Raw genomic sequence first — 11,621 nt, 5'->3', positions numbered from 1 at the left:
AGAGCTTCTCGCCAACTGGCACACTACTAACCATGTCCTCCAGGCCTTCCCAGAACTCCCTCTTTGAGTTCTCATTAAGGCCTACTTGAGGAGCATACGCGCTGATAACATTGAGAACCAAATCCCCAATGACCAGCTTGACTAGGATGATTCTATCTCCTACCCTCTTAACATCTACTACTCCATCTTTAAGGCTCTTATCGATCAAGACGCCTACTCCATTCTTGTTTGTTGCAGTCCTCGTGTACCACAACTTGAAGCCTGTACCTTCCACTTCCTTCGCCTTCTGTCCTTTCCACTTGGTCTCTTGAACGCATAAAATATTTACTCGTCTCCTCACCGCAACGTCAACTATTTCTCGTAACTTACCTGTTAAGGAACCTACGTTCCAACTACCTACATGGACCCTAGTTGGCTCGACTAACTTCCTTACCCTTCGCACCCACCGAGGAAGATGCAAAGAACCTTGCTCATTTTCCACTACACCCGGGCGTCGATGTAGCGCGCCACTAAGGATGCGACGACCCGATCCTTGCTCATTTATCACCGGCTCCAGATCAAGAGACGACGCGTCACTTAAGGGGTGACGGCCCGGCCCTTGCTCATTTAACACCATACCCGGGTTCCGATATGGCGCGTCGCTAAGAGGGTTACGCCCCAATGATTTTCTTTGTGGTTTCATCTCCATAAGATTTGGCTGGTTTTTACGTTGGTTTGCCGGACCTAACACAACCCTCCTCCTTTACCGGGCTTGGGACCGGCTATGTTGAAACGACTTAAGGAAGTCTTCCAATCAACATAGGCGGAGTTAAAAGGAATACAACACGAGGACTTCCCAGGAGGTCACCCATCCTAGTACTACTCTCGCCCAAGCACGCTTAACTTCGGAGTTCTGATGGGATCCGGTGCTTTAGTGCTGGTATGATCGCATCCGAAACATAAAGAGAGATATTTCACGAAAAATTGATCAAGGATTCAAAAACTCCCCCTTTTTACCATAATTAAACCTTCTCCCCACAGGAGACCAACTTTCGACAATAAGAGCAATTAAGAGTATTTTGACAAACAAAAACTCTAACTCTATTATTTTCAAAATTCACAAGTGGTAGTCGATCCATTTATTGCTTTGGCCTTATTTTCTCCTCCTTTGGCATCAAGCACTAAAACGGGATCAATTTTGGCCCTTTAACCCCATTGCCTCACCAAAAATCTTCAACTAAGAGTGAAAGGCAATAAGAGTACTAAGATGAACTTGGAAGAAGTTACTCGTTCATCGGAGTGCAGTGGAAGTCTTGCATGGTCCAAGTTCACCTTTTCCCTTTCAATCCTCTTTTGAGACTAAATTAAGCAAACTCAAGCACACAGTTAGTCTCAAAGGGTCAAGTTGTAGCACATCTCCCCCTAAATTTGTGCATCACTTGCAAATGGACTTGTAAGGTCCGGGGAGTGCTTGTGCAACTTGAGCACCATAAATAACCAACAAAATGCATAAGGAACATGATCAAAGGCATAAACACATGTATGCTATAAATCAATCCAAGTTCCGCGAATCTAAGACATTTAGCTCACTACGCAACTTGCAAAAGGTCTGCTCATCTAAAGGCTTGGTAAAGATATCAGCTAGCTGGTTCTCGGAGCTAACATGAAACACTTCGATATCTCCCTTTTGCTGGTGGTCTCTCAAAAAGTGATGCCGGATGTCTATGTGCTTTGTGCGGCTGTGTTCAACAGGATTATCCGCCATGCGGATAGCACTCTCATTATCACATAGGAGTGGGACTTTGCTCAGGTTGTAGCCAAAGTCCCTGAGGGTTTGCCTCATCCAAAGTAGTTGCGCGCAACACTGTCCTGCGGCAACGTACTCGGCCTCAGCGGTGGATAGGGCAACGGAGGTTTGTTTCTTAGAACTCCATGACACCAGGGACCTTCCTAAGAATTGGCACGTCCCTGATGTACTCTTCCTATCGACCTTACACCCAGCATAGTCGGAGTCTGAATATCCAATAAAGTCAAAGGTAGACCCCTTTGGATACCAGATCCCAAAACAAGGCGTAGCGACTAAATATCTAAGAATTCGCTTCACAACCACTAAGTGACACTCCTTAGGATCGGATTGAAATCTAGCATGCATACGCTAAGCATAATATCCGGTCTACTAGCACATAAATAAAGTAAAGACCCTATCATAGACCGGTATGCTTTTTGATCAACAGACTTACCTCCTTTGTTGAGGTCGGTGTGTCCATTGGTTCCCATCGGAGTCTTTGCGGGCTTGGCGTCCTTCATCCCAAACCTCTTGATCAAATCTTGTGTGTACTTCGTTTGGGAGATGAAGGTTCCATCCTTGAGTTGCCTCACTTGGAACCCAAGGAAGTAGCCTAACTCGCCCATCATCGACATCTCGAATTTTTGAGTCATCACCCTGCTAAACTCTTCACAAGACTTTTGGTTAGTAGAACCAAATATTATGTCATCAACATAAATTTGGCACACAAAAAGATCACCATCACAAGTCTTAGTAAAAAGAGTTGGATTGGCTTTCCCAACCTTGAAAGCATTAGCAATTAAAAAGTCTCTAAGGCATTCATACCATGCTCTTGGGGCTTGCTTAAGTCCATAGAGCGCCTTAGAGAGCTTACACACGTGGTCGGGGTACCATTCATCCTCGAAGCCAAGGGGTTGCTCCACGTACACCTCCTCCTTGATTGGCCCGTTGAGGAAAGCGCTCTTCACATCCATTTGGAACAACCTGAAGGAATGGTGAGCGGCATATGCTAGCAAGATACAAATGGACTCTAACCTAGCCACAGGAGCAAAAGTCTCCTCAAAGTCCAAACCTGCGACTTGGGCATAACCTTTTGCCACAAGTCGTGCCTTGTTCCTTGTCACCACCCCGTGCTCGTCTTGTTTGTTGCGGAACACCCACTTGGTTCCCACAACATTTTGCTTGGAACGAGGCACCAGTGTCCAAACTTCATTTCTTTTGAAGTTGTTGAGCTCCTCCTGCATGGCCAACACCCAGTCCGGATCTAGCAAGGCCTCTTCTACCCTGAAAGGCTCAATAGAAGAGACAAAGGAGTAATGCTCACAAAAATTAACTAATCGAGATCGAGTAGTTACTCCCTTGCTAATATCACCCAAAATTTGGTCGACGGGATGATCCCTTTGAATCATTGCTCGAACTTGGGTTGGAGGTGCCGGTTGTGCTTCTTTCTCCATTACATGATCATCTTGTGCTCCCCCTTGATCACACGCCTCCTGTTCATCATCTTGAGTTGGGGGTTGCACCATTGTTGAGGAAGAAGGTTGATCTTGCTCATCTTGTTCCTGTGGCCGCACATCTCCAATCGCCATGGTGCGTATTGCGGTCGTTGGAACTTCTTCTTCATCTACATCATCAAAATCAACAACTTGCTCTCTTGGAGAGCCATTAGTCTCATCAAATACAACGTCGCTAGAGACTTCGACCAAACCCGATGATTTGTTGAAGACTCTATACGCCTTTGTATTTGAGTCATAACCTAACAAAAACCCTTCTACGGCTTTGGGAGCAAATTTGGAATTCCTACCCTTCTTCACTAGAATGTAGCATTTACTCCCAAAAACTCGAAAATACGAAACATTGGGTTTGTTACCAGTTAGTAGCTCATACGACGTCTTCTTGAGGAGGCGATGAAGGTAGACCCTGTTGATGGTGTGGCAAGCCGTGTTCACGGCTTCCGACCAAAAGCGCTCGGGGGTCTTGAACTCTGCAAGCATCGTCCTCGCCATGTCTATAAGCGTCCTGTTCTTCCTCTCTATCACACCATTTTGCTGTGGTGTGTAGGGAGTGGAGAACTCGTGCTTGATCCCTTCCTCCTCAAGGTACTCCTCCACTTGAAGGTTCTTGAACTCGGACCCATTGTCGCTCCTTATCTTTTTCACCTTGAGCTCGAACTCGTTTTGAGCTCTCCTTAGGAAGCGCTTGAGGGTCCCTTAGGTTTCAGATTTATCCTGCAAAAAGAATACCCAAGTGAAGCGGGAAAAGTCATCAACTATAACAAGACCATACTTACTTCCTCCTATACTTAGACAGGCGACGGGTCCGAAGAGGTCCATGTGAAGCATCTCCAAAGGTCTTGATGTGGTCATCACATTTTTGGTGTGATGAGAGCTTCCCACCTGTTTGCCTGCTTGACAAGCTGCACAAGGTCTATCTTTTTTGAATTGCACATTAGTTAAACCTATCACGTGTTCTCCCTTTAGAAGCTTGTGAAGGTTCTTCATCCCCACATGTGCTAAGCGGCGATGCCACAACTAGCCCATGCTAGTCTTAGCAATTAAGCATGCATCTAGACCGGCCTCCTCTTTTGCAAAATCAACTAAGTTTGCCGTCTAATACACCCTTAAAAGCTAGTGAACCATCACTTCTTCTAACGACAGACACATCTACATTTGTGAATAGACAATTATATCCCATATTGCATAATTGACTAACAGATAACAAATTATATCCAAGAGACTCAACTAAAAACACATTAGATATAGAGTGCTCGGATGAAATAGCAATTTTACATAACCCTTTTACCTTGCCTTGATTCCCATCACCGAATATTATTGAGTCTTGGGAATCCTTGTTTTTGACGTAGGAGGTGAACATCTTCTTCTCCCCCGTCATATGGTTTGTGCATCCGCTGTCGATAATCCAGCTTGAACCCCCGGATGCATAAACCTGCAAGGCAAATTTAGGCTTGGGTCTTAGGTACCCAACTCTTGTTGGGTCCTACAAGGTTAGTCACAATTGTCTTAGGGACCCAAATGCAAGTTTTGTCTCCCTTGCATTTTGCCCCTAATTTTCTAGCAACTATCTTCCTATCCTTTCTACAAATAGCAAAGGAAGCATTTAAAGCATGATATATTGTAGAAGGTTCATTAACTTTCCTAGGAACATTAACAACATTTCTCCTAGGCATATCTTTACCATGCATATAGGAAGAACTAGAAGCAAACATGGCATAAGAGTCAAAAGCATCATAAGCATTACAACTCTTATAAGACTGTCTTCTAACATGGTACATAAAAGCATGGTTCTTTTTAACACTACTAGCCATAGGGGCCTTCCCTTTCTCCTTGGCGGGGATGGGAGCCTTATGGCTTGTTAAGTTCTTGGCTTCCCTCTTGAAACCAAGTCCATCCTTAATTGAGGGGTGTCTACCAATCGTGTAGGCATCCCTTGCAAATTTTAACTTATCAAATTCGCTTTTGCTAGTCTTAAGTTGGGCATTAAGACTAGCTACTTCATCATTCAATTTAGAAATTGAAACTAGGTGTTCATTAAAATCTTTACACCTAGTGCAAACCACAACATGTTCTACACAAGATGTTGATTTATTAGCTATTTCTAACTTAGCATTCAAGTCATCGTTTATGCTTTTTAAACTAGAAATAGAGTCATGGCATGTAGACAATTCACAAGAAAGCATTTTATTCCTCTTTATTTCTAAAGCAAGGGATTTTTGAGCTTCTACAAACTTATCATGTTCATCATATAAGAGATCCTCTTGCTTTTCTAGCAATCTATTCTTATCATTCAAAGCATCAATCAATTCATTTATTTTATCCACCTTGGTTCTATCTAGACCCTTGAATAAACATGAATAATCTATTTCATCATCATCACTAGACTCATCCTCACTTGAAGAAGCATAAGTACTAGTGTTACGAGTGCTTACCTTCTTTTCCCTTGCCATGAGGCAAGTGTGATGCTCGTTGGGGAAGAGGGATGACTTGTTGAAGGCAGTGGCGGCGAGTCCTTCGTTGTCGGAGTCGGGCGATGAACAATCCGAGTCCCACTCCTTGCCAAGATGTGCCTCGCCTTTTGCCTTCTTATAGTTCTTCTTCTCCCTCTTGTTCCCTTGTTCCTGGTCACTATCATTGTCGGGACAATTAGCAATAAAATGACCAATCTTACCACATTTGAAGCATGAGCGCTTCCCCTTTGTCTTGGTCTTGCTTGGCTGCCCCTTGCGACCCTTTAGCGCTGTCTTGAAGCGCTTGATGATGAGGGCCATCTCTTCATCATTGAGCCCGGCCGCCTCAACTTGCGCCACCTTGCTAGGTAGCGCCTCCTTGCTCCTCGTTGCTTTGAGAGCAATGGGTTGAGGCTCATGGATTTGACCGTTCAACGCGTTGTCGACATATCTCGCCTCCTTGATCATGATTCGCCCGCTTACGAATTTCCCAAGAACTTCTTCGGGCGACATCTTGGTGTACCTAGGATTTTCACGGATATTGTTCACCAAATGTGGATCAAGTACAGTGAAGGACCTTAGCATTAGACGAACGACGTCGTGGTCCGTCCATTGTGTGCTTCCGTAGCTCCTTATCTTGTTGATGAGGGTCTTGAGCCGATTGTATGTTTGGGTTGGCTCCTCTCCCCTGATCATTGCGAATCTTCCAAGCTAGCCCTCCACCAACTCCATTTTGGTGAGCAAGGTGACGTCGTTCCCCTCGTGTGAGATCCTGAGGGTGTCCCAGATCTGCTTGGCATTGTCCAAGCCGCTCACCTTATGATACTCGTCCCTGCACAAGGAGGCTAACAACACAGTAGTAGCTTGTGCATTTCTATGAATCTGTTCATTGATAAACATAGGACTATCCGAGCTATCAAATTTCATTCCATTCTCCACAATCTCCCATATGCTCGGATGGAGAGAGAACAGGTGACTACGCATTTTGTGGCTCCAAAATCCATAGTCCTCTCCATCAAAGTGAGGAGGTTTGCCAAGTGGAATGGAGAGCAAATGAGCATTTGTACTTTGCGGAATACGAGAGTAGTCAAAAGAAAAGTTCGTATTAACCGGTTTCCTTCTCTCGTAGTCATTGTCGTCGTTGTCCTTTTGCGAAGAAGTGGACTCGTCGCTGTCGTCGTAATAGACGATCTCCTTGATGCGCCTTGTCTTTTTCTTCTTCCCATTCTTTCGTTTGTGGCCCGAGCCTGAGTCAGTAGGCTTGTCATCCTTCGGCTCATTGACGAAGGACTCCTTCTCCTTATCATTGATCACTACTCCCTACCCCTTAGGATCCATCTTTTCGGGCAGTTAGTCCCTTTCTAGAAAAGAACGGCTCCGATACCAATTGAGAGCACCTAGAGGGGGGGGTGAATAGGTGATCCTGTAAACTTGAACATAATGCCACAAAAACTTGGTTAAGCGTTAGCACAGTATTGCCAAGTGGCTAGAGAAGAGTCTTAGCGAAACACAATAACCACAAGAGAATCAACACAGGTAGACACAGTGGTTTATCCCGTGGTTCGGCCAAGTACAACACTTGCCTACTTCCATGTTGTGGCGTCCCAACGGATGAGGGTTGCAATCAACCCCTCTCAAGCGGTCCAAAGACCCACTTGAATACCACGGTGTTTGCTTTTCTTTTCTATATCCCGTTCGCGAGGAATCTCCACAACTTGGAGTCTCTCGCCCTTACAAAGATGTTCACAAAGAAGCACCGAGTAAGGGAGGGATTAGCAACTCACACAAGACACAAAGATCACAGCAAATACGCACACACAAGACCCAGACTTAAGCTCAAAAGACTAGCACACTAGAATGGAGCTCAAATCACTAGAATGTCGAACAAGTGCGCAAGAATGGAGTGTGAGTGATCAAGAGTGCTCAAGGAATGCTTGGTGTACTCCTCCATGCGCCTAGGGGTCCCTTTTATAGCCCCAAGGCAGCTAGGAGCCGTTGAGAGCAATCCGGGAAGGCAATTCTTGCCTTTTGTCGCCTGGCGCACCGGACAGTCCGGTGCTCCACCGGACACTGTCCGGTGCGGATTTCCTTCCTTATTTGGCGAAGCCGACCGTTGGTAGCCTTGGAGCCGTTGGCACACCGGACACTGTCTGGTGCACATCGGACAGTCCGGTGCCCCCTCCCGACAGTTGGCTCGGCCACGTGTCTCGCGCGGATCGCGCAGCCGACCGTTGGCCCGACCGACCGTTGGCTCAGCGGACAGTCCGGTGCACACTGGACAGTCCGGTGAATTATAGTCGTACGCCGTTAATTTATTCCCGAGAGCGGCAAGTTCGCTTGAGCCAGCCTGGCACACCGGACACTGTCCGGTGCACCACCGGACACTGTCCGGTGCCCCACCGGACAGTCCGGTGCACCCAGACAGAGCTGGCTTTGGCTGAACAAGGCCATCTCTTCTCCAATTCGATTTCTCCTGTTTTCAGCACTTAGACACAATACGTTAGTCACTAAAACAATGTACTAAGTCTGAGAAACATACCTTTATACTTGATTTGTACTTTGTCCACCATTTGACACTTAGGCACTTGTGTTGGACACTAAATCACCAAAACACTTAGGAATGGCCCAAGGGCACATTTCCCTTTCACAAACGGGAGACGGACCTCGCTAGGCGAGAGACAGATCTCGTCTTCAGGGAAGAAATGCTCACCCGATGGGGTGAGTTGCTGGCCGAGCATGAGCTCGAGGCAGAGGAGAAAGAGAGGAAGCTGGAGGAGCAGATCCACCAGTTCAACGCAGCGCAGGCGGCGCTGGGTCCCCAGGCGATGGAGGCCACCAGGAAGGCCCTTGAAGATCTCCAAGCGGAGCACCGCGCCGGGGTCCAGCGTATTGTTGCGTGGGCTGGCGAGGCAAGCATGACACTGGTGCCGCTAGGGATGAGCCCCATCCCAGTGTCGGAGCTGCCAACGTTGATGTCCGATGCACTCCCGGTGCTGGACTCCGCCGTCGATCGCCTCCGGTGCCTGGAGGGAGAGGGCGGCAAGCTCTGCCGGGTGGTGGTTGAGTATGTCCTGACGTGTTTCCGGAGCCACGACCCTGCCATATCTTTGGCGCCGGTGATCGCTGGTCAGGTAGCCGCCACAAAAGACGCCGCCCGAGAGGGTGTACAAGATGTCGTGGAGCTGGTGGCCGAGCGCTTCCAGCGCGATCCTACCGACGACCTGTAGAGTCAAAGCAAGGGTTCCGCTGGGAAGCGGTTGTAATAACTTTTGGTCTTGTGTAACATACTTTAAGAACCGTTAATGGAATTGAAATTCGAACTTATCTGTATGTTATTTGCCCTTATGATGTGTAGCACTATAAACTTCTCTCTGGTACTTGGCCCCCCCTGGTAGGTAGGCTCGACGTGTCGAGGCTGGATACCACTATACCAAAGATAAAACTGGTGGTCCGGCCCCTAGGAGGTAGTCTCTACAGTTTGAGACTACCTACTACTGGACTGGGACCTGGACCTGCACACAGCTTAGGCTTTGAAGTTTTAGTAGCACACCCATAGGACCCATCATCTGGTATCTGCCATCCTTTGATTCATGCAACAGGACCTGCAGGATTTAGCCTAGGAAGCCAAGCCGTATGTCCGGACCCTCAGGATCACATTTCCAAATACTAGGACACCCGTTGCAGAGCGGTGGAGTGTGCAGACTTAGGGTACAGAACCAGGCTAAGTAGCTACACGGCTCCGGACCACTCCAGGAGACGAGCGTCCATTCTCTAGAACTGGACCCCAGGTTGCTGTACCACCTGCAGCAGTAGAGGGGTCCTGAACTGCAGGTCTGGCTACTCAATTTGGGTGTCATCATACTAGCAAGGGTGGGAAACTGTATGGGTGGGTTAGATAAAAAGTAATGCTTGTAAACTGAAGTAGAATAAAACCATCACAAAAGCACATCTGGGGGTAAATCATTTCCTTATAACTTGATATACATGGGTGTAGACCAACAGAACAGGCTTACGAGGGCAGACCTCACCAGACTGTCGTACACATATGTGCAACCTAGTTACAAAGGAAGAAAATTCAACCCTCCCAGTTTTGCTTTTATGGGTAGAACTTACGGAGATGCTCTATATTCCAGGGATTGGGAAGAGGTACTCCTTCTGTTGTGGCAAGCCGGACACACCCGGGTCGGCACATTTCCGTCACCTTGAAGGGTCCTTCCCAACTGGGGGAGAGTTTATAGAGCCCTTCTCGGTTCAGTATTCGCCTTAGGACCAGGTTCCCAACCTTGAGCTCCCTACTACGCACAAACCGCTGGTGGTAGCGCCTGAGCGCCTGGTTGTACCGTGCATTTTGGATCGCTGCTTGCCATCTGCGTTCGTCGATGAAGTCCACGTCCTCACGTCGCAGCTGTTCCTGCATAGACTCATCGAAAGACTGGACTCGTAGGGAGCCCATAATGATTTCCGAGGGAAGGCAGGCTTCGGCCCCTAGACCGAGAAGAACGGGGTCTCCCCGGTAGCTCGGCTGGGTGTGGTCCGGTTCCCCCATAGTACCGACAGAAGCTCGTTGACCCAATTTGCACCATGCTTTTTTAAGCAAGCATAGGTTCGTGTCTTGAGTCCCCTGAGGATTTCTGCGTTTGCCCTCTCAGCCTGGCCGTTGCTCCTGGGATGGGCCACAGACGCAAAGCAGAGCTGGGTGCTGATGCCCTCGCAATACTCTTGGAAGAGCCGACTTTTGAACTGGGTCCCGTTGTCCGTAATTGTAACACCCCTGGTGTTACTATTACTAAAACTTGAGCATGACATCATAAGCATTGGCATTGCATATGTTTGATACACCTAGAGTGCATTTACTAGGCAAAAATTTCAAACAAGTTGTATTGTTTAAGTGTTTTTGCAAATAGAACCCTGGATAGGAAACTTAACCCTAAATAGGGATTAAAGGGGTAAAACTTAACCCAAGTTGAGAAAACCTAAAGACTTTAGGGAAATAGTTGTAAAATATCCCCAAAAACAAAGTTGAATCACATTTATACCCCTAAGATACCAGAAACCCTAATTGGAACCCTGGAAAACCCTAAAACCAAACCCTAGGGACCTATGTGCAAAATTAGTCCACTTTTGGGCTAAAGTGCAAAAACCAAGTCAAATTAGTATTTTAAGTCATTTGGTTCACAAATGTGTGGACTTTAAAGCCTAATGTTGAGTTTTGGACTTAAATGCAAAATATACCTCAATTAAGTTCTATTCTAAGTCTGAAATTCAGTGTTGAAGGCTCAACTTTGGGGCTTTGTAACTTTCAAAGCCTAGGGTTTTTGCCCTAAGTCACCACATCAAAATTATAGCCCAATTATAGGAGAACAAGTTTTCTTAAGAGTGCAAGCCATGTTCTTGTGAAAAATTGGAAGATAATCATGCTCAAAGTCTGGCTGTCAGACTGCTAAAGGACTGAATTTTCAGTAGCAGTGTAATGGGGTGAACTTTGAGCTCGATTTTGAATGTGATTCAGTGACTTTTTGATGGTAAGCATTGTGGCAGAGTTCAAGATGGATTATAGGTGTATAACTTTGATGCAGAAAGTTGGCTTAGGTACCGCACAAAAACTGGAGAGAATAGAGCTCCAACTTGATCTGTCAGGTAAACTCTTTACAGAGACAGGCGCACTGTTCATCGGTTTCAGAAAAATCACGCCGTGGATAAGGATCAGTCTCGCCGGCGTTAAGGATGCCGCCGTGGCTCGGACTGGTCGTCGGTGGCCGCGGTAAATATCCTCGGCGTCGTGGCAAAAGGTTACCGAGGTGGCGAACTCCGGTTAAACGGCGACCCCCGTGCCCTCACCGGAATCCGCCGTGCGGAAAGCTTGCCAGCGCATCCGTAGTCCGCGCTTCTTCT

The 11,621-nt window shown here is 47.0% G+C and overlaps 1 non-coding gene across 1 annotated transcript; it reads right to left on the bottom strand.

The window, feature by feature from the left end:
* Nucleotides 1-814: 814 nt before the first annotated feature.
* Nucleotides 815-933, bottom strand: LOC111590622 (5S ribosomal RNA). The gene has a single exon (XR_004855692.1). It is a non-coding gene; the product is annotated as a 5S ribosomal RNA (ribosomal RNA).
* Nucleotides 934-11,621: the final 10,688 nt, after the last annotated feature.

Source organism: Zea mays, chromosome 1, assembly GCF_902167145.1.
Source record: "Zea mays cultivar B73 chromosome 1, Zm-B73-REFERENCE-NAM-5.0, whole genome shotgun sequence".
NCBI lineage: Eukaryota > Viridiplantae > Streptophyta > Magnoliopsida > Poales > Poaceae > Zea > Zea mays.
Note: the sequence above shows the minus strand (reverse complement) of the source record. Positions and strands in the feature narration are given on the sequence as shown.